This window comes from Argiope bruennichi, chromosome 3, assembly GCF_947563725.1.
Source record: "Argiope bruennichi chromosome 3, qqArgBrue1.1, whole genome shotgun sequence".
In the NCBI taxonomy this organism is placed as follows: Eukaryota; Metazoa; Arthropoda; class Arachnida; order Araneae; family Araneidae; genus Argiope; species Argiope bruennichi.
Window position 1 is genome coordinate 22,142,770 of NC_079153.1, and position 24,222 is coordinate 22,166,991.

The 24,222-nt window shown below is 31.0% G+C and overlaps 1 protein-coding gene across 1 annotated transcript in view; it reads left to right on the forward strand.

Moving 5' to 3' along the window:
* The first annotated feature begins 241 nt into the window (after positions 1 to 241).
* Positions 242 to 24,222, forward strand: part of LOC129962633 (dual oxidase maturation factor 2-like) — a 222,775-nt gene continuing 198,794 nt past the window's right edge. The window contains exon 1 of the mRNA XM_056076489.1: positions 242 to 534. The gene's annotated coding sequence lies outside the window, so the exon portion shown is untranslated. The remainder of the gene's footprint in view (positions 535 to 24,222) is intronic.

Consider the following 24,222-nt stretch of genomic DNA (forward strand, 5'->3'; position numbering starts at 1 on the left):
GGGGATAAGAAAAAAAAGACAGCGGGAGAAAGAGAAAGCGTTTCGGCGATTACCCGCTGGGCCATATAAATGTGAATAACAACATATAAAAAAAGTTATCAACAACCCCAAAAAGGAGGAATCGGGGTTTGTGGACAAACCTCGTACATGTTCTTCATGCAGCTAGCGAGGCGAAATGTAGGTCGTCCCACAAGCAAGGCGAGTCGAAGAGTTTTGTCAACGTTAGACTCGTTCTGGATTACCTGACGGAAAGGAAAAGATTGTTGAACGGCTTTCTTGAGGATCTTCACGCGGCACGAAACGCTCTTCTACACGGCATCGGACGGAATCGACCAAGCCGGCTGGCTGGCAGAGCACTGAGTGGCGTTTTGTGGGACAGCACGCGAGAGCGTCCAGCAGTCGTCCTTGGGATAGAAAAGCCATCCATACAGGATTATTTGTTTGTTTCGTGCTTTTACCGATAACGCTCTTTTTCCTCGGCCAGATGACGAAAGATCGCCTATCCGCAGCGTGAGGCCGCGATGGAAACGATTGGTGAGTAAAAACGGCTCCTTTCTTATCTGCTGTTTTGCATGTTTGACCGCTAGAAACAATTGTGTGAGGCAACCGCTTCTTCTTCCAGAAAAAGGTGCGAAGTGCTCAAGAAATAGCCATCCGCGAAAGTTCAAGGCTTGACCTTCGGTCGCGTGCCGTATGGATGAGATTGCCCAATGGAGTAATTGTTTTCGTTTTGCTTGCTTTTAACCTTTTGGGATGTGAGGAATAAATGTCAGTGGAGGAAAACATTCGGAAACAATTGTGTTAATGGATTACTTTTTTCCTCCCTCCAAGCGGAGATCTAAATCGTTCATTTAAGTGAAATCTGCCAGCCATGCTAAACAGTCGGTGTCTGTCGTCACGTGGGACTTTGTTTCTTCACGTGAGCTGTAAATTTTCTATTCTTGAAATAAGATTTACATGTTTTGCATCCTGAATTTGTAGGACACGGGGTAAAAATTATGCATGTTTACATTTAACATGAATTGAATGGATTCTCTCACATGCATGAGGTCACTTGGTGACACACAAAATGTTCAGCAAGGACGTTCTTTCAAAACAAAAACGGTATTTGATTGAAAAATGATGTATATATTTTAAACCGATATCCTTTTTTAAAAACTCTGTAGAAAGACCTAGAATAAGATACAATATTTAATTATTTGAAAGCCCTTTTCTTTAAAATGACCCCATCACTTAAAAGTAGGTTGCGGGTCTGCCATCGCCAGAAGTCTTGAATTAATGTCAGAGGTGACCAACAGTCGACGAAACAGCTCATTGTGGATTTTTATTGAAGTAAATACGAGATTTACCATTATTATATTTAGGAAAAAAATATATTAATAATGAATTACGATGATGATCTTTTTCTACAAAATGAATCTTTGACACTATCTAACGACTACGCTGTTCCTTGAAATAAATAAATTCAAATATCTGCACTTCTCTGAGATGTATTTTAAATTTTTTATATATATAAAAAGAAATGGATATTTAGTGGTTGATTTTGATAATGAGGCTATTATTTATTTATCTCTTGAGATAAAATTTCAATTCTTAATATAACTATCTCCTCTGAGACGTATTTTGAAATTTTTTTCATAAAATGTCAAATTTTAATTACTTTTAATTAATAATAAAATTTGAAATTTAGAAATATTCTTGAAATTTAGAAAATAAAGCAGTTAAAATTAATTAATATATTGCATTGATTTAAAAAGTTCACAAAGGAAATATTTCTAAACTGCTTTATTGTTCTGAGACATATCTTTTAACACTTTTTTGTAGATAAAAGGAAAGTATGATCATTGGCAGGATTATATATATATTTTTTTTATTCTAATTCATATTACGAGGTCCCTCTTTTAGTAATTGACCAATTAAGTTTCACATTACATCCCATTTTTGACTTAATAAGTTAATGATTTATTTTATTTTAGATAAAATATAAATGTCTATCATTTTTTACAATACACATTTGACTACAGTAATAAAATTGTAGAAAAATTGACGATTATTCTCACTTAATTATTTTTTTTATCAACAAATAAAAGTATTTAATTATTACAATAGGATAAAAAATAATAAACAGCAAACAAATATAGCATTGAAAATTATTATTTCACAGGACTTGACAAGTGACTTACAGCATAATCTATTAAATAATTAATAATCTAATTTATTCTAAATAAGTAATTAATAATTACTTAATTTATTTAAAAAGGATTTTAAAATTTCATAGAAAACACTGTAGGTTATTATTTTATAGTTCACAACACAATTTATTTATTTTTCAAATAGGCTAAAAGCATTTTTTAATCAACTTGCCTGCGGTTCTCTGCACTGGTTATAGGCAGCTCCCTGGTCCTGAAATTTGCCACTGACTATATTATAACATTCTTGGAGATTCAGTGTAATGGGCAAATTAATTGAAAGATAAATAATATTCAACATTCCGTCCACGAAATTTGCTGTCATTCTTTTAAGCAAACCATTCGCGTAAAAGAACGTTGTTAATCTAATCTTCAAGAAATATCACGATTGATGCCGTCACATGGATAGTCAAGGATCTATTACCTATCATGTAGAAGAAAGAAAAATCTGATGTCATGGCGCAGATCATGCTGTTATGTGGCATGCGCTGTTTCGTTTGTCACGTGTGTGTGATATCCCTTTATTTGTTACCTTTACGACAAAGTATGTTAAGCGGTCAGGTAAAAATGATCAGAAATAATCGTTATCTTTACTTTCTTCAGTTTTCATTGCATATTTCATTGCATTCAGTTTTCATTGCATTTGCATATTGCATGTCCTATTATTTTACAGGATCTGTCAAGTAGCGTATGGCATATCTCGTTAAATGCTTATAGTTATAATTATTAAATAATCCTAATTATTATTAATAGGCATCATAAATAATTATAATGATTTAATTATCAATTAAATTAGTTATTAATGAGTTAAATAACTATAAATTTCTCTTATTTACACAAAATGAATATCGTTGGTTCTTAATAAAATAACAAATTGCTCAAATTAATGAAAAGAAATAATCTAGAATCTGAATAATCTATTTAAATTTACTTATTTCTGTCCTTTCAAATAAATAGAAAATAAATGGTTAAAGAGAAATTTACATATTTGCATCTCCAATAACAATTACGCAGCAATACTTCGAGGTAACTTTTCCTTGTTTATACAGTCATGGTTTCTGTTTTGTCCTGGATGATCTTTTATCCGCATTTCAATTTTGTGCATAAATTCTAAATAAAAAGTGTGAACGTAAAGCTATTTGCATTTTTAAACACAATAAACGAAGTTAATGACCATAGTTAGCGTACCAGATTAACATCAAGGTCACTTCATGTAAGCAATCTGCTATTTTTAGGTGCATTCAAAGCAAATGCTGATACCTCACTCTCATACACCAACATGAGAACAGTTCCCTCTTAATGCAAACTGGCTCTTCATTAAAATATGTATTTCAATTTGCGATCTGCAGAAAATGAAATTTTGTGATTTGATTTTCGTGAGATTTTGGCGTCACTGCCCTTTAAAGTAATAAACTAAATATATTTTACAATAGTGATGAACATGCGGAAGTTGTATTGCTTTGAAATTGGACTTCAGAACTTTTATAAAAATATCTTATTTAGAAATTTGACTTACTGCAAGTTTTTTCAAAGAATAGAGCATTAGCATTTATAAGAGTATGAACGGGCATTTATTTTGAACTTCATTTTCATTTACAACTATTTAATCGATTTCATTTTCTCGATCGTTGCCATTTCGAATAATATAACATTAAATGAGCAATTCTTGTATATTTAAAAATTTTAATATTTCGTGCATCTCGAAAACGGTTCTAACGATTTGGATCAAATTTCATATTAAAACAAAGTTTGGTTCATCTTTATAGGCGTCTTTCCTGAAAAAACGCGATTTTGCGCGCACACACACACAACATTTTTTATAACTAACTATCAGAGCCTCTTTCTGTCTGCTCTCATACTGACAATGTCTTAAGCCGGTGTTCTGGCCTAGGAGTAGCGCGTCTTCTCTCGTCCCGGGTTCGAGTCCTGGTTCCGACATTGTTGTACTTCCATGTGTTCTATTTGTGAGGTGTGTGAAAGAGCCCCCTCCCCCCCGTAAAAAAGGGATTGTGCAAGCGAATGTGTGAGTGTCATCTTCATATGAGATAAAGTCAGACTTCTGCCCTCGGGTGCTCAGGGGTCTTTACCTTCAGAAGCTACTGCACCTTTCTCTCTTCGATCTCTTGTCTTGGTTTGAATTGGTGTTCTATCCAAGGAGGTTAAGTAACAACAACAATGTCATATAGAGTCATTTCGGAACCGGTTTCACCGTGGTAAAACTGAGTGTAAGTTCAAAAATATAAGTAATGATAGATAAACTGTAAAATGCATGCTGTAGTATAGAAAATTGTTTTGAATAACATGTTAAACTAAGTGCATTCATGATTTTTTTTGTATTTAAATGACAATTTCATATGTAAGTCAGATTGAAAAATAAAAAATCAGTATGTGATTTGTATCTAAATATTTTCTCCGAAAATACAGAATTTTACTAAAAAAACAAACAAACTGCCCAGTAAAGCTCGGTCTTCCAGATATTCTTTTTTTTTTTAAGAAAGACCAGCAAATCGAAATGTAATCCAAATCCAGAATAAAGTATGTTTCATGTTATCGATGAAATGATGTCTTAGTCACATGATAAACGCAACCAAATGCATGTTTCGCTAAGTCGTTATGCCTTTTCCTTCCTTGCAAAGTTAGTGAAATGAAACTGTCGTCATATTTTAATATATAAAGATTTCTCTAAGAAGATTTCATATTGTAGTTCTTAGTTATATATTTTCTTCTAATGCACTGATTGCCAATAAGAAGCAACAACAACAACAACAAAAAACTTTAATTGTTGACAGTCTGCTTTTACAACTTAGCTTTCATATAATTAATTTTCCGATTTCACACTCACAGTTTAATGAATACAGCATGAGGTTTCATAGCTCACAATTTAATGAATAAATAAGACGTGGTGATTAGTTGATAAGATATGGACTTTGGGACTAGAGGGTTCCAGGTTTTAGACCTGATTCCATGAAAGATCTGCCATTTCTGGAGACTTGGTGGACATCATTGATCAAATGTCCTGTCTCTGGAATGGTGGTGAAAACTTGGCGTAGGCAGTTCAAGCACAAGTGTCTCATCAACATTTGACTGCGGCTTAAAATTTCAAGGTCTATTCCAAAATAAATTTAAAATTGCTTCAAATTGGAATGCAGACATAATTAAATTAAAGTAAAGGCAGTGAAGTAGAAAATAAGCATTTATTATTGTGGCTATCTTAGCATCCTTCACGTTGGAATATACTCTTTCGGGATAATAAACTTAAAACCCTCTAAAACCAGACTATTAAGCTGGCTATCTTAGCATCCTTCATGGTGGAATATACTCTTTCGGGATAATAAACTTAAAACCCTCTAAAACCAGACTATTAAGCTGGCTATCTTAGCATCCTTCACGTTGGAATATACTCTTTCGGGATAATAAACTTAAAACCCTCTAAAACCAGACTATTAAGCTGGCTATCTTAGCATCCTTCATGGTGGAATATACTCTTTCGGGATAATAAACTTAAAACCCTCTAAAACCAGACTATTAAGCTGGCTATCTTAGCATCCTTCATGGTGGAATATACTCTTTCGGGATAATAAACTTAAAACCCTCTAAAACCAGACTATTAAGCTGGCTATCTTAGCATCCTTCATGGTGGAATATACTCTTTCGGGATAATAAACTTAAAACCCTCTAAAACCAGACTATTAAGCTGGCTATCTTAGCATCCTTCATGGTGGAATATACTCTTTCGGGATAATAAACTTAAAACCCTCTAAAACCAGACTATTAAGCTGGCTATCTTAGCATCCTTCATGGTGGAATATACTCTTTCGGGATAATAAACTTAAAACCCTCTAAAACCAGACTATTAAGCTGGCTATCTTAGCATCCTTCATGGTGGAATGTATTCCTCTTGTAGAATAAATCTACATTCTAAAACCAAACTACTGAGCTAGTTGTCTTAGCCTTCTTCGTGTTGGAATGCAATTTCTTCTACAGAATAAATCTACGCTCTAAAACCAAAATATTGAATTGGCTGTCTTGAGGAAATGAATTTTTGCCATTTAAAATTTTCAGAGGAATTTAAAAAGGAATAAATAAAAATTTAAATTAGTTTCGCTGCCTTTTATCAACTGACACATATTGCAAAACCAAAAATCAAGCGATTGTAATAATATGAAAAGTAACTGCTGGTACTTTCGTTAGGCTACCCCAAGTAAATATTATATTCCATTAATGGATTCTGAGGCCCTATTTCAAATGAAATTGAAATTTTTTAAAATATGTGGAAAGTCTTAAATTAAAAGCCTTAAAAGCCGGAGAAAGCGTCTAGGCTGTTGCAATTCTCATTAAAAATCATGTCTGGTTTCTTTCTCTCTCCCTTTTCATTGAATGAGAACATCTTAAACAGGTGATGCAATATACCTGCGAGGAATGTTTCTCTACACCAAGTAAGTTAATTTGGACATGTTTTCTGTGTTGCATTATTTCATGGAGTAGAGTGGACGACCGAAATAATATGGAAACTTGGGTGGGGTAAGATAGTTGAGGTGTCTGATTTTAAATTTCTGGGGAATTCCATTCGGAAACATCAATTACTATCACTGCAAATAACTCATGTAAGAATTTTTTTTTTCAATCAGGAATTCTCAGCTTTTTAAAATTTGATTCTGTTATGTGATTGTCAAATAAATAAGAATTAAAAAAAATCAGGAATTATTATAAAAGCATTTTTAAATTAAAAATCAATCCATCTTAAATGAAATTTTTATGATCAAAGAATAAGATATATGAAATGAGCATCATTCCATTATATTCATAGACAAAAATTTTACATCATATTAGAATATAATATGCTACATAGATGGCGATAATATATAATATGGTACATTAGGATTTATTATTGATAAAAATTAGCCCGATGAAAGAGTTTGTGTCGTTTAATTAAATTCGGCATGTCAATTTTTATATTCATTGAGTTCACATGTAAGTCGGTTGCAACACTATCCGCAATTCATTTTTAATTAATATACCATGAATCAAAATATAACTTTGCAAAGATATAGTGTGTTGAAAGGCATGAAAAATTTTATCAGTTTATCGAAAATATACTGACATTTTCGTATCTCCTTTTTAATCAGAGCTTCCATAAGTTATATTTGGACCGCGGTGGCCTGGTGGTAAGGTCTCGGCTGATGAATCATAAGATTTCAAGTTCGAGGCCTGATTTCACCGAAGAACCGTCAATGCACGCTAAACGCAGGGCCAAACGTCCTCCCGCTGGTGGTGCAGTGTAGAGGGGGATGCCAGTTCAGTTGTCGTCCTCGTCATCTGAACGCGGTTCAAAATTACGGGATCCGTCCCAAAATAGCCCAAGTGTTGCTTAACAACTGGATATTAATATAAATAAGTTAAACTAAACCATAGGTTATATATATATATATATATATATATATATATATATATATTAACTTAGTTAAGAGATGCGCCTACAATTTTCTAGATAATTCATTCTGAAATATCTAAAAAGCTTGTATATTTCTTAATTAAAAATATTATGTCACAGAATTATACTAAATTCTAACAATTGTATGCACAATTTAGTTGATTTCTTTTATCCGAACTGTTGAGAATATCTTTTAGAACTTTATATTAAGGAAAAGATTATGAAATTAAGAAACCTAAAGGGAATGGTGTCTTGATTTCTATTCTGGTCGCTTTTTAAAGTTTACATCAGAGGTTTTAACTTGAAGAAACTTCAAAATGTTGCCCAAAAACATCTCAGAAAAAGAAAAAAGATCAGTATGCTGTTGGTACTGATAGGCAACTTTTACTCAATAAATCGTATTTCAGAAAAAGCGTCAGTTTGGGCCCAATTTAATGCATATCTGAACAACTGAGCATTAGAATAGATGGCGAAAAGTTTTTATTATTTGCTTATGGAAATTAAAACGTTTTTCGAACAAAAAATTATTTTATTTGCAAGTGGAATCGAAATTCCACTTGCAAATAAAAATAATTTTTTGTTTTTCAAATTTTATACTTGATGTAAATTTAGTATACAAGGACGGGTTGCTCTTATTTTACAGTAGTAGAAACATTTGTTTACTATTAGCAAATCGAATGTTGCAATGTGGTAATTTTCAAGTTTGTAACCACAAATCGGCAAACTCAGAAAAACAATTAACCCTTTCTAGGGCCGTGGGAAGTAGGCTTCCCACCAAATTTATCAATCTTTGTATGAATTTATGTAGGTTGGTATAAGCTCTGACAATTTTTTTAGAAAGACAGAAACTTAGATGCTTCAGTTCTTTATTTTACACAAAATGATGTGTCTTGATTTGATAATTATTAATTAACCAAATTAATTAATGAATCAAATTAAATTTATCTAATGAGCTAAATGAATCCCTTTTCTTATTCTAATTTCAAGCCTGAAAATATTGACCCTTTAAAGGGTTAAATCACTTTAAAAATTAGCATAATATTTGACTGCAAATCTAATAATTACAAATAATTTTTTCCATTTTCAATATGCCTTTAATAAAATTTAAAAAAAAACATAATGAATGCCATGAAAAATCTAAAAAATACATGATATTTTTCTTATCAGTGTCCTCTTAAGATTATAACTACTGTCCAGAAATAACTAGAATAGATTAAATAGATGTATAATATTTTCAAATATGGTAGCATACAATTTCAAGAACACAATGAAAAGACTGTGTTCTATGAGTACCGAAATCTGATAAAATAATAAGAATAAAATGTTTTAAAAAAACGGCAAAAAGGAGAATCTTTCTTTCACTGGGATTATTATTAGATTTTTTAAAATAAATGTATGACTTTTCGGCTTTATCAAATTTATGTATTGAATACATTTCAATAATCATGAAATGTTCCCTATTTTTTGAAGTTAAAATTGAAAATTTTTTTTTAAAGCATAAATAACCCCAGTTACTAACCAGTTTGACGATGAACTAGCTGAACTATATATGCAGTTTAATTACATATTTGAGGATTCAAAAGTTATCAATTTGTGTCTGAGATACGTCAATGGGAATATCGAACTGATTCGATTTTTCGATTATGTCAGCTCAGTTAATGATGAATGTTATGATGAGATCATCATTAGAAAGGTCAGCAAGCATCTTCTGCCTCACGAAGTTGACTTTTTTCTTCAAATAAGAAGAAATGAAGGCTGAATAAGTCGTGTAGTCGTGCACTTTTAAGGAAATCATTCATTACTTTTACTTTTTTAGAGAAATTGTCAAAAACTTCGAATTCTAAATTTTAAGGTATCACCGCGTTTTAGATCTCCCCGAGTTGGAAAAACACATGTTCAGAAAATATCCGTCTGTCTGTGACAAACATAACTCAAAAACTTTTTGAGCTAAACAATTGAAAATTTGGTATGCTGTTTTTACACCAAATTTGCCGACTTCTGTCTAATTTTGAGCCAAATTTGTTCAGTGGAAGTTTGTCTGTCCAGTAGTTTGAATATAAGTTAACATTATATCTACAAAATGTAAAGAACTAGATAAATAATATTTGGAGCACATATTTAACATCTGTAAAGTAGACACCTGTCAAATTTTGAGCCAAAACCAACAAAGAGTTGACTTTCTGTCTGTCTGTACTGTTAGAAATATGTAAGCGCGATAAACACAACGATTTAAAAATATCAAATTTGGCATGGGATTTTGTGACTACAAATGCAATTTTGTGTCAACTTCTTGTCTCAATCGGTTGGGAAAAACATCCTAAAACACAAATTCGATTTTCTAGTACTATTAACTGCATGCCGTTGATTAATTGCTAAAAAACTTGCCGGGGCTCATAGGATAGATTCAGAAAAAAACTGTAAATTCATGCCAAATGATAATATTTTGTAACTATTGTACGCTTATGCCATGCAAAGAATTCTGTAGAATTCGTAACTATTCTAATTCATGCAAAGCATTTTCTATAATAACATCTTTATTAAAGAGTATGCGAGAAAGTTCTAAGGAGACCACGCCCACTGGTTTTCTCCGCTAATTTGGCTTCATAGTGTATACAAACATTCAAGTTCTTTCATATACTATTTACCGAAATTTTTGTTTTACTCTGCCTCATTTCCTTGTAAATTTATGTCTTATGTAAATTTATTTCAGTTTTGTGTCTTTCAAAATCTTGTACGCTTATTTTCAATGATTTTTAAAAATTTCAGTAATTACGTTTAATATATTTCGATCATAATAAGACTTGTAAACTTTCATTTAAAATAAATTTCATAGTAAAATTATTAATAAATATATTGACACATTTAACTATCAACACGATCTCTTATGATTTATATACATCATTTCCGCCATTTAGAAACGGTTAGTTGACAGGTCACGACAGTTATAGTTTGAAATCATATTGATCCAGTCAAAGTAACTGATCCTCTGTTTCATTAGATGATCGTTGGTTCAAGTCACGGTTATCTTCTATCTGTGAAATCAGTTTATTGTTCTGTAGTTTCCTAGTGGGCGATTGGAGATTTCTTAATGAGATTAAACGATTGTGCATAATCTGCAGTTTCACGAAAGTGAAAAACGAATGAAAAGTAACAAAAGAAAGTCGGAAAAAAAACCGGAGACACAATTGAAGGAGTCGCAAATGATAGTAGTGCCTTGCATTTCGAACCAAGGGTTATCGCAAGATTTGCCTCTTTCTTCTGTATTTGTCCTTTGATTCAAAATTGATTCAGTTTCAAAAGGCACATCATACTGTAACTTCAACCATTATCTAACCTATTCTTTAACTAAAACTTATTCAAACTATTCTAAACTATTCTTTGTTTTAAAACTTTATATGATTCCGTTTCATTTTTTCACTTTATTGTATACGAAGTATAAAGTATTGCAATTGTCGAACAAATTCGAACTTGAGCTTTTGACAAATCTCGATAGAATTTTTAGATCTCTCTGAGTTCAAAACACACATTTTTGGCACTATGTCTTTTCAATACCCAATAAAGACACAATAACTAAAAAATGCCGAAATTTAGCAGACGGCATTTACATCAAATTTGTAGATTTCTGTCAAATTTTGTGCAAATTCCGTCCAGAGGTAATCTGTCTGTCCAGCTTTTTGAATGTAAGTAAATGCGATTACTACAAAACGAAGAGAGCCAAATTGAAAAAATTCTGTACAAGGATTTAATATCTGTAGCGTAGACACTTTTCACATTTTGAACCAAATTCACCAAGGCCTTGACCGTCTGTCTTTCTGTATATTCAGAAACGTGTAAACGCGATAAACGCAGTGACTTAAATATATCAAATTTGATATGATTTGGGGACAACAAGTTCTACGTCAAAATTTTCCTTCAATCGGTTCGGAAAAATGTGTCTAAAAATATAAATTTAATTTTCAGATATTATTTATCGAATAGTAGGAATTAATCGCCAAAATCTCGCCAAGGATCACACGACAGATTCAATAAAAATGCTAAATTTTAGCAAGATATTAATATTTTGTAACTATTGTAAGCCAATGCTATACAAGGTATTTTTTGGGATATTACTTTTATTAGAGAGTATGCGAGACAGTTTTATGAAGACTACTGCCACTGGTTTTTTTCAAAAAAATAAGTCCTTATTTCTTATGAGAGTATGATGTTTGTCCTAAGTGGGGGCTATATCTTTTTATATTAAGAAGGTGTGGCATTAGTAATTTAATGTTCGAGCCATATTTAGGAGAGAATTGCTTAAATGTTCCTTTCATGATACCCATGGCTGTGGAGTTTTAACTTCCTAGTATTCTTCATAATAGTACTGCAAGTTGTATTGGCATTGTATACAAGTTATCTCCCAGGGTTCCAAATTTCTAAGAGAGATAGAGTAAACCTAGATGAGTCGTAATCACATGCCAATGATAGGTTGAAAATGCTTTCCACACCTAGTAGATAGCGTTGTACGTGCGTGGAATTCCCGAGCATTCGTTAGAAATTCTTCATTTCAGCATTCGATTGTCATAACCAATGATCTCACATTTATCTTCGAGAATAGAGCTTGGTCATGCTACATGGTTTAGCAATGGCATCACAACTGATGTTAATAGACCCAACATTTAAATTTAATATGAATGGGAGATAATATGTAGAAAAAAATATATTTCCTCAACAATATATGTATATAGATATCTTAATCGATAACATCAGCAACATTTTGTAATTTTTTAAAAATAAAAACACAATAATTTGACATTTTCCTTCTTGTTCTCATTGCATTGTGAATGTTTTTTCACAACTTTGGCATGAACTATGTATTTTGGATCCGATGATGTCATTGGTTAATGATCTAGTTCTGTTCAATGTGGACAGCCGTGACATCTTTGGTTATAAACAAAGAATCTTGCTGTGGAATAGAGAAATGTAGATTTTCTTTGAAAACGCTATGGAATTCCATACTCAAGCAACGCCATCTACCGTGTTTGGCAAGCATTTCTATATGATTCTGAGTCATCTAGGAATACACCAGTACTCTCAGAAGTTTATAACCCTGGTCTTGAGACACCTTGTATACTAACTTATGCTTAGTATACAAGGTAGTATACAATACCAAACATTCATGTTACTATTATGTATGTGTAAGGGCCAATTTCTTATGGTAAGCAAAATACTCTAGATTCGAACTAAAATCGCCAAATATTACCAGGATAGCGAAAGATTTGGCTTCCAAAAGCGACAAAAATTTTAATTAATTTAAAACACTAAAAATAGACTAACTTCAGATTCACTGATTTTCAACAAGGTCTTCCCCGTTGTCGGCAAGATATAATGGCCCTTGTAGATGATTTCTTCAAGAAAAGTGAAAAATTATCAATACATACTCAATGAATTAGTAATTTTCGAAATGAAATAACTTTGATAAAGCGCATAATAGACACATTAACGTTAACGAAATAAATATTCAATTCTGCTGAATTTTAGAGGTTAGAAACTTTAAATGATTTTTTTTAGTGTCTCGCAATATAATTAATTTTATGCAATGAAATTCAAAAATTCTTGGTTACTTAAAAAGAGTGATGATTTTGTTAAATTTTTGAGATAAAGATATCTGAAAAGAATGTTTTAAAGAACATATTAAATTTTTTCTGTTTTATATTTCTGTAAATTTCGAATAAAATTATTCCAATTTAAACATTTAGAAATTTATTTGACTAACGAGGAAATCAATCAATCAAATATATATATCTCAAAATCATTTGGACACTTACTAAACAAACATAAAAATATCTTTAAATCTAACATAATTTGGAATTTTCATTCAATAGTGCTAATGAAATAATTTACGAAATTTCTTGATAATTTCTATTTAGAAATGGAATTGAATGGAATGTTTCAAATACGAAGAAAGATTCGGAACTTCGTAAGGATAAGAAATTTTTTCTTCAAAATTATGCATCCGAAAATTTTAATGGAATTCTTTGTATGAAATCAGATAAAGTAAATGATATATTTTCAAAACAATGGCTATCATTAGTTACAGCAAGATTATAAAAAAGTTCAAACTTTAAATGAAGTCAATATTTTAATCTTTTATTTAAATAATAATTTAATCTAATCATTTTAAATAATATGAAATTTTTTTTATATTATATTGTGGGGAAAGGCAACGACCAGCATTAATATGAGAAATATATTTATTAAGATTAAAGGATAAAGAACAAAACACTACTAACATAAAACATATAAAAATACATGAGCGTGAGCTGTACGTCTTGCAGTCTCACTGCCCAACTCTCGTCTGCCAATAATGGCGGGAAAGCATCACGTGATTAATGATGCAACATGGCGCCATATAGGAGAAGAGATCTGTTTACAGTTCCCACATCACTAATCATAGAGACGAATGTTCGCATGTGTGTGTTGTTTGTGCTTTACAAGTCATGCTATTTGACCTAAAGTTGCATTTTTCACTACAACTTTAGATAGTGGAAATGTTCAATATGAATCAAGTGTAAACTACGATAAGATTTGAAAAGCAGGAGGATATCTAATGTCATATTTTTATACTAATCATTTATTTACACACCATAATGTAAATAATCATAGACCTTACAATGCAATGAAAATTGATGTATAAATTAATTTCAGTTTTTTAATTAGATATAATTTAAACTACGTAAAGCCATATTTCTATATATTGTACTAATTTCAGTAGAAAAATTCTGTATATAGAAATTTCAATATACAGAAAGGCATATAATTTATTTTCATCATTTTCTTACTAAATAATTACATACAGCTTATTTTTTAGAGTTCAGGAAAATTAAAATCATTAAACAATCAAATAAAACTTATTTAAAAAATGTTCAAGTAACAATTTATCAGAAATATTGACATCCTATTTTTCGATATTTTGTACTTTTTTTGCCATGTCTTTTTTTTTTACATTCTGTTTTCTAGGTCTTCTATTTAGCCGAAATTCTCTTTCTCATTTTCCACATATATGACATGTTCAATATAAGAAATTTTTAAGTAAAACTGTAATTAAAATAAATTAGGAAAAAACCATCAGAATGAAAGCTAAGAACAAAATATAACTTTATTTATCGCTGCTTTATAAGCACCTTTTTATTTTCTGTAATTTCCTCTTACATTAAGAATCGGTGAAACATTTTTTTTTCCTAATTTAACATATGATTTTATTAACGAAATCAATGGTAGGTTTTTGATTTGCAATAGGTATACATGATTTTTTGATGCTGACATTTTTGCTGGTTATGTAGAAATTTTATTCATTATATAGAAATTGTTTCATTTTTATAAATCTGATTCTTGAAAAAAGTTTGATGGATAGAGTTTTTCGATATATGGAGATACCACCATAATGTAATTTTGTTTTATTAAATAAGCTTGGAAAAAGTTTCAAGGATCAAAAGATAAACACAAAACTGTTTTATTTTCATGGTTGAAACAGCTTTACAAAAGTTTTCCCCCATCACCTTTCCTTTTGTAATGCTATCATTTCATATTTTTGAGTTTCATTACAATTACACTTTAAGTACACCTCCTAAATTATTCTCTTTAAATCCAAATATTTTGATTGAAACAGTTTTCTTATACATTAACACAATATTATAAGCCTTGTGGTTCATATTACATAGATGAATATACCATGCGCGAAAATTTTGTCCATTTGAGAATGCCCATTTTGAGAAAATTCTTCTAATTTATTCGAAGTAAAATTTTTCACGGATCTACAATGTTGGTAAAAAAAAGCAACAACTTGATATCGAATTTCAACCAGAAAATTGAAATTTGGTATGTTGTTTTTGTTTTGTAGTACTTGATTCTTTGATTTATTACGTTGACATGTATGCGGATTTACAGATGGACAGATGGTCAACATACTGAGGAATTTTGTACTTATAAATAAAGTAAAAAAATAAATTTGAAGCATATTCTTGAATTTGATCCATATGCTAAAATAATAAGTGCTACAAATCCTGTTATTTAATTTAAAGTAATAATAAAAAATGAAATGATAATATAAAACTATTTACTGGACTTTTGTCATATGGATAAATTAAGTTTCGACACATTTTACCCAAATTTTGAGAAAAGTTTAAAATTTTGATATAAAGACCCCATACCAAATTCTAGCTTTCAAAGTCATTGCGTTTTTTAATTTCCATGCTAACAGACCGACAGACAAAGGTAATTTCAAATATGTGTTTATCTGAGTCATAGAGATAGAGAAAGAGAGAAAAACATGTAGAGAAAGGGAAAATGCAGAAGTCAATTTTTTTTTCCAGAAATATGCCTTACACCTGATATTGATCATTCATAGAAATTAAAATCTTAAGGACTACTCTTTTACGTATTTGTAAAACTTTTCAGCTTTTAATAAATAAAACAGAGATTCATCGAGAGTTTTAGGGTTAGCTGGATATGTGTTTGCTATTATAAACAACTCTTTCTATTACAAACAAAGAAACCCACACATTTTCGCCCATCATTTTAATCACTTAATCTTTCGTTTCTGGCTATCAATTTTTAACAACAGCGATAGGATGGAGACAATCGCCACACGCTTCACCAAAGAAAGGAGTCAAGGAAATTCTAGAAGGAGATGTTCTTCGTGTGCATTTAAATGCCCGCGAGTGGGATCAAAACAGAGGAGGAAAGTGAGGAAGGTCGCACCAGAGAGAGGGGATGTCTCAATTGTTTGATGGCCTCCGGCGACTATCGGGTTGGGAAATCTATTGGGCAACGGTTCGATTTCGCTGAAGTTCATCTTCGATGTCCTTTGTGTGGGCCCCATTTGGAAGAATCGCTAGGGGTCGACAAAGAAATAACTTATTTCACAAGAAATCGTTTTAGGCTCTAGTTTAAACTGTTTATATTCTTTTGTAAAATTCTTCTTATTATTTTTATTTTCTCGCTGTACAAAGTATACAAAATAAAAGTATTGCAATCATCGATCTCGAGATTTTGACAAATCTTCATCTTTCAGACCTGTCTGAGTCTGAAAAATGCCTTTTTGGAATTATGCCTGTCTTTCTGTGTACACGATAATTCAAAGACACTTTGATACAGATAAATTTTATATGGCCTCAATGACAAATTTGTATATTTCTATCAAATTTTAAATGAAATCCATTCAGAGGAAGTCCATCTGTCGGTTTTTCTAACATAAGTTAACATGATAAATATTGCCGCATTGAAGAAAGACAGTCGAATCTCCATGGCCGAATGGTTATGGCACTGGCCTCATGATCAAGAGACCTGGGTTCGAATCCCGCTAGAGACGATGAGATTATAGTATATGTAAATATGTAAATACTTAATTCCTCGATTTTATGTTTTCCTTGATTTCATGTTCCAGAAGAGACTGGACATTTCTTTAATTGACCAGACAAGTGTTTTGGACTTTTCTTACTGTCTCCAGCAGAGTATTCTGGAACTTTCTCTGCTTGTATAAAAGCAGAAGATTTGTTAGTTACTGTATTCTCAGTTCAGTTAATAAACTGGTTTAGCTCTACCTCTTCTGTGTGTCGTTGAGTTCTATACTATAGTTCTATGTGACAATATAAAACAGAAAGATCTATATAGTTGTCAAATTTGGATTCAAATCTTCAAGAGGGCGACTATCGAACTGTGCTTTCACACGCATGTAAGATTTAAATATATGAAATTTGGCATATATTGTGTGACTACAGTTGTCATTATATAACAAATTTTGATTTAAATCTGTTGGAAAACTAAATAAAAAATACCTATTTAGATTTCTGATGCTTGCGCAATAATTACATTTCAATTATGAATCGCCGAAGATTATATTCTAATAATCCCTTTCGTAACTATTGTTCTCGTTATTGCGTTTAACAATGCACAAGTACATTTATTAGAGAGTATAAGGGAGAGTAAAACCACAGCAATAGATTTTTTTTCGATATTCTCAGCCTTAAATTCGAAAATTACTTGCCAAATCATTAACCCCTTAACTGTTTGCTTTTTAAAATTATTGAATGAGAAGATTTTTTCCATTTCAGGAATTTTTTAACGGCAAATGACTATTTGAATGGGTACCAAATGAAATAGCTCACCAACATATAATAAATAATATTGTTTATAAAAATGTAATATTTAAAAAATATATTTTACATGGAAAATTATACAATTGGAAAACTATAAAATAAGGAAAATAATGCTGAAATGCAGAACGCTCATTCTAAAAATTGAAATATTAGAAATAATAAGGATAAAAGAGTAATTTAGAAGCGTAAAAATCAAGAATGAAGGAGATATAGACATCCCAAGTGTCAGTTTAAGATCCACCGTGAAAATAAAACATTAAAGTTTTTTTCCCTTTCTTTTTAAAATCTAATATGATGAAGTGGTACAAAAATCATGTCATGCCCCGAGCGCCATTTTTTCCGGTTAAATCCTGATAACAATTAGAGGTGAAAATCACACTGAGCTTCCTAATCCAAATCACGCTAAATTTCTAAACGCAATAATTTGATGAGTCTAGATTGTTACGTATAGAGATTTGGGGTGACATTGAAAATCTAGTCTTTAGAATGAATTGATCATAGATTTAAATAATGATTCTAACCAAAAGTTAGAACCCCATGATTCACTCTTAGTATGGTGTGAAAGCATCTAGTTAAAATGTTTTCGAAAGTTAAATGTTTTGATGTTGTGTTGTGAAGTTTTGAAGAGTAGAGTGTCAGTTCATACGTTGCTCTCGTTTTTCCTGACAGCAATTATGCTATTCACTATTCATTTCCAGTAACTTACAATATCGCTTCTAAAAGACATTTATATAATAAATACAAGGAAATAAATTTGAAAAATACCCAGTTGATTACAAGATTTAATGAGCAATTAAAAACATAAATATACTGGAATTCTTTTTTCTAAATTTCTGAAAGATTAGCCGCCTTCGGTAAGCAGCCGTTCGATAACGATATTAATAGTATTAATCTTATCTTGCCTTTCATGAACTATATCTTATCACAATTAAAGAGTATTCTATTAAATTATACTTCCCCAATAAACATATAACATTCTGACTGAAAAAAATGGTTCATAAACTGGCGAAATCGTCCCAGTTGTTAAGCTGAGGAGCTCTGCCAAAGTTTTATTTTGTGTCACCTTCTGAAACTTTAGGGCGGTGGGGTGCAGGTAACAATTGATGAAGATACAGGAGAAAGAAAATTAAATAAAGTCTCCTATGTCATAAATAATCATATGTCTTTTCATATGAAATAAAAATTTTTGAAACTGGCACAATGATTGTGCATGAAGAACTGCTAAACCTTTTCGACACATCGAATGAATAGTGAAGGAGTGGTTTTTAAAACTTCGAAAACGAGTGATGACGGTAAATATGTATTTATGTTATTTGGCCTATATAATACAAATACAAGTTTTCATATGAAACAAAATTTGGTGAAATCGGGTTAATACTTCATAGAGGAGAATTCTCTTGGGTTTGTTGTTATTGTTGTTGTTCAGCTCCATATTTGTTAATGGCATATATTTTTTGTCACGCTTTTTATATTACTGTATCTATGATTTGTATTTTATTTTTATCTGATTATTAAAATTTTTGAGTTAGAACCTCGTTTTTTTCTTTATTTACATTGCCTAAATTTATAAATAAATTATAAAACTTTGAGATTTTATATCTCGATAACGGAGAGACGAGGGCAAATAATTTATGCGTCAAAAAATACGTTTCACTATGTTCTTTCGATTGCTACTTATTTAGATTTTTTTCATTATTACATTAAGTTACAGTTTCCTTGGTTGGCACAACGAACAATAGGATATAAGTTATTTAAAATAGCATGTCTATTGAAATTTGAGTATCGTAAAATCAAAAATATTCAGAGAAAACCATTAATGCTTAGTTACACAAGATATTTATTTGAAAGTATTAGCAATCGTTAATCTCGTCGAACTCATTGTTCTCGGTAGGCAGCTAGTATGAAAATAAAATAAAAGGATTTGTAAGGTCGCCAATATGTTCGCCAATAAGAGAATGAAAATCATTGGTGACATTATACAATTAGTGAATGCTCTTGGCGAATGAAAATTGCTATGACAGTGAGAAGACCTAGTTGTTATCATCAGGATTAGCGTTCTCCGTTCGAATTGTGTCATGTTTTCTGTCTTGTCTCAATGGGAAGAGGCAGCAAATCGTCCCAAAGACAACGCTTTCTTTGCCATATGGAAATTCTTTCCACTCGTTCTTTCGGATCCAGGGCATTGTTGAACGAGGCTAATGCGCTGTGGTCAGTGGGCGGTTCACCCTAACGTTCATTCATCAGAGGATTAGAGATGCTCGAAATAAATGGGGTTAGCAGATCCATATCGCTACCGAGGGACGCTTCATTCACTTAAAACTTCCGACGGATCGGGTTTATTCATAATAAAGTCTGCCGTTTAAGTCACTCTTTAGAGGAGTTTTAACCTTGAATCTACTATTTTGTGAACGGTTCCTTCATTATATAGCATCGGCAAAATAATATGTGAACCAGTTTTAGGCATACAGGACATTGCCAACGAAAAAAAGTGTATAACTCTATACGAGAAATTCCTTAATTCCTCAAGTTTATTCAGTTGCATGCCCCTGCATCAAGCAATATGAATACGTGAGCTTAGATATTATTTTCTGATGTATTCTAATGATGATTAGGTGTGTGTCAAAAGTGGCGTTACACCGCTGAAAAGCTCATAATTAAAATTTTAAAAAATAGGATTTAAATAGCTATTAAAGGACTAACCGTTGAAAAAAAATCTTTCATACTCATGGGTACTAGATGCAAAAGATGCTAAAGACAACCAAAGAAAAATAGAACAAAAAAAAATGGAACAAAAAAAAAAGATCGGGCATGAAAAGAAAATATTATAGATAGGTAGGTATATATTATTTGAAGAAAAAGAATGACATGACCATTTAAGGGGATGTTAGAAAAATGGATTAATAACAGAAAAAAAAGAGAAAAAAGGTTACCTAGACGCAATGAGACATCGAACAGGTGTATGCAATCCCTAAGGACGATTTTGATTTCAAAACCGAATGCAAAATGTATACAATAATAGTTACAAAAAGAAAAAAAAAATGCATCATTTATTAAGTGGATACAATGAAAAGAAACAAATAGATACAAATAAACAGTTGCCAAATAATTAATAAATTTATTTGATAGGAGGGCTAAGGGTTTATAACAAAAAATTTACAAAATCCAATTTTCAAAATTAAAAAGAAAACAATTCAAGTGGGGAGAAAGAAATTATCATAAAAATCTTCCTCCCCTACATATAAAAAGAATTATTATTATTATTATTATATATATATAATTATAATCAGCTGTAGTGATTTCCCAAAACTTTCTCGCATATCCTCTAATAAAGTTGTTTTTCCAGAGAACGCCTTGAATAGCATTGGCATGCAATAGTTACGAAATATTAACCTATGGCTTGAATTTAACATTTTTACTGAATCTATCGTTTGATTCTTGGCGAGTTTTTTGACGATTAATCTCTGACATGCGTTTAAAAGTATCCGAAAATGGAATTTGTATTTTATTTAGAAGCGTTTTTACCAACAGATTCACATAAAAATTTGATACAGAAATACAATTGTAATCGCAAAAACACATACCAATTTTGATATATTTAATTCATTGCGTTTTTGACTTATCCCGTTTACATGCTTCTGAAAGTGACCGACAGACGATTAACCCCTTATTGAATTTGTCTCAAAAACTGAGAAATGTCTACACTATAGATATTAAATTTTTGCACCGAATTTTTTCTATATAGCTGTCTTCGTTTTTTAGTTATGGTGTTAAATTATATTCAAACAGCCGGAGAGACAGACTTCTTCTGAGCGGATTTTGTACAAAATTTGATAGAAATTTACAAATTTGGTATAGAGACTGTATACCAAATTTCATCCGTGTAGATCAAACTGTTTGAGTTATCTTTGTCACAGACAGACAGGCATTTTCCAAAAATGCGTTTTCTGAACTCAGAGAGGTTTAAAACATGAAGTTTTGCCAAAATCACGAGTTCCGAGTTTTTTGGCGATAATTATACTTTCTTTATTCTACGTAAGCGAGAAAGTAAAAACAGTGAAGACAAATTAAGAAGTATTTGCGTATTTTTCAGTAATTTTGTATTTGTGTAAGCTGCCACTTCAAATCAAGATTTGAAACTATTGATAAAAGTAATCTCTATAGCAATCACTCTTAAAAATCCTCCATCTTGAAAGACAAATAGCTGTGAAGCAGTTTTATCATCCATGTTAAAAGATAAATAACCGCGAACCACTCTTATCACTCATCTTGAAAGATAAACAACTGTGAAACAGTATTCATAAATGCCCCATGAATAAATTTGATACTATAAAATAAGCTTTATTAGGCAATTTTTTTTTTGATTTATTGTAAAAGTTTTGGAATGCTTTAGGCAATGGCATATTTCAATCCAATCGATCTCAATTAATAGGTTTAAATATATTCTGTGACATAATATTAAGTATAAAATGAACATGCCATCTTATTGGTTCTTATTACATAATATAAAGACACCTGTTTCATTCACCTACCATGGTATTTCTAGTACATAAGATAATTCTGTCTTTTTATAAAATTTTAAGAGCCACATAATGAAATTTGGCTCCATTTTGTTTGGAATTGCAGATCACATGCAGTTCTTCAGCATAAAATATCACTATTTCAGTTTTAGTATAGTTAGAAATGGAGAGAGCAGTTACAGTTGGTACAGTTTCGCAGTGCAATCAATGCACTGCTATCTTACGGCATAAACAGGCAATTTCCAAAACATCTATGCTTTTTTTTTGTAAAATTTCAGTTTCACATATCATGGAAAACTTTTTAAGAACGCAATATAATAATTTATTGGAAATTTTTATAATTTTTTTAAATTCTAATCTTTCTAATTTGTTGAATCTTGATTTCATAATCTGATGAGAATTTAGAATTTTTCTACGGATGTTTTGTAAGGAATCTATTTGTTAGTAGATTGGCTTGGGGAAAATGTTATTTTATAGCAAGTTAACAGCCATTAATTATTTAATTCTTCCTTGTAATAAGAAATTTATAAGAAACAAATATAAATGTCATCAAGTATACATTGTTGTACACATGGAGACAATTATTAAACAACTAAATGTTGCTGCCTTTTAAATGGTAATGAGAATATGCTTGAATTCAGGAAACATGCAAAGGGTTGCTTTTTAATAGGCTTTTAAATGCGGTCAAGACACTTTGACATTTGAACTTTCTGCATAGTATGTTAATGCTACGTTCAGAAGACATCTGCTTTTTATTAAAGTCAGAATGCTTCCGGGTCTTTTTTGTGCAATTATCCAGAATTCTGCGCAGGCTTTAAGGTTATAGTGAATTGAATCTTAGTATAATTTGTCAATTATTATATATTTTTAAAACTGTTGTTCAGAGTAACTATTCATTTACAACATCTCATTATAAATGAAAAATTTATTAAACTGACAGCTTTAACTTTATAAGATATAAATGTATGGGCTTAAAGATGAATTCTTACTTGTTTCAGTTCAATGGGTGTTCAGTTTTTGTCTAATTTTGGAATTTTGGATGAAATTTGGCATATGTGTTCTGGAATAAGGTCACTATTAATTTCATACGCTAATTAAAAAGAAAGTTTTTTTGCAGCTTTGCAGCTATTTCTTTCAAAAATATTATTTTACAAATTCAAATAATTACTTTTTAAATGATCTTTTAAAAATTTAATTTGACCCACAGTTTGTTCCAGGCAATAAATTTATAAAAAGCATGAAATTCAAATTGATTTTATTTTTCCATCAGGCCATCCAATCATATGTTTTGACAATGTTAAAATTAAGATTGAAAAATCATTTTCTTTAGAAGTTAACTTAGAAGTAGGATTTACATTTTGATTTTATCTTGTAGTATATCCATACGTTTCTTATTTTGCTCAAGCAGTAATTTGTGTAGACTGACATAATTAAACACCCTATTTTTCACTCTTATAAAATAACAAAATGAAAAGTTAAATAAATACATCCCATGTTAATAATTTAACAACTAGGAAGGCCATTACTCCGAGTCAAAAAACTGATCGCCAAAGGCGACTAATATAGCATAAAAGGCATCAAAATACGATAGATGCTGGACTAATCACTATTTCCAAATTTAAATTTCCGGCTAAATTAAGTTTCCCAATAGCTTTTTTACATATTTTCCAGTTAAAGTCCTATTCCCTCCCCTCACATAAATTTATGGACCTTGGAATGACCACAAATGCCTATTGTTGACCGAATGAAACCAAAATTTGATATGAATTTGTTAAGTTATCTTGTGACTATAGATGTAACATACCAAATTTCATTCATTTAGTTCATTGCGCTTATGAGTTATTGCGTTTATATGCATGCGACAGTACAAATGGATGGACACTCAACCCTATGACAGATTGAAAACTTGATAAGAATCTATAATTTAGATGATAAATCTGTGCATCAAATTT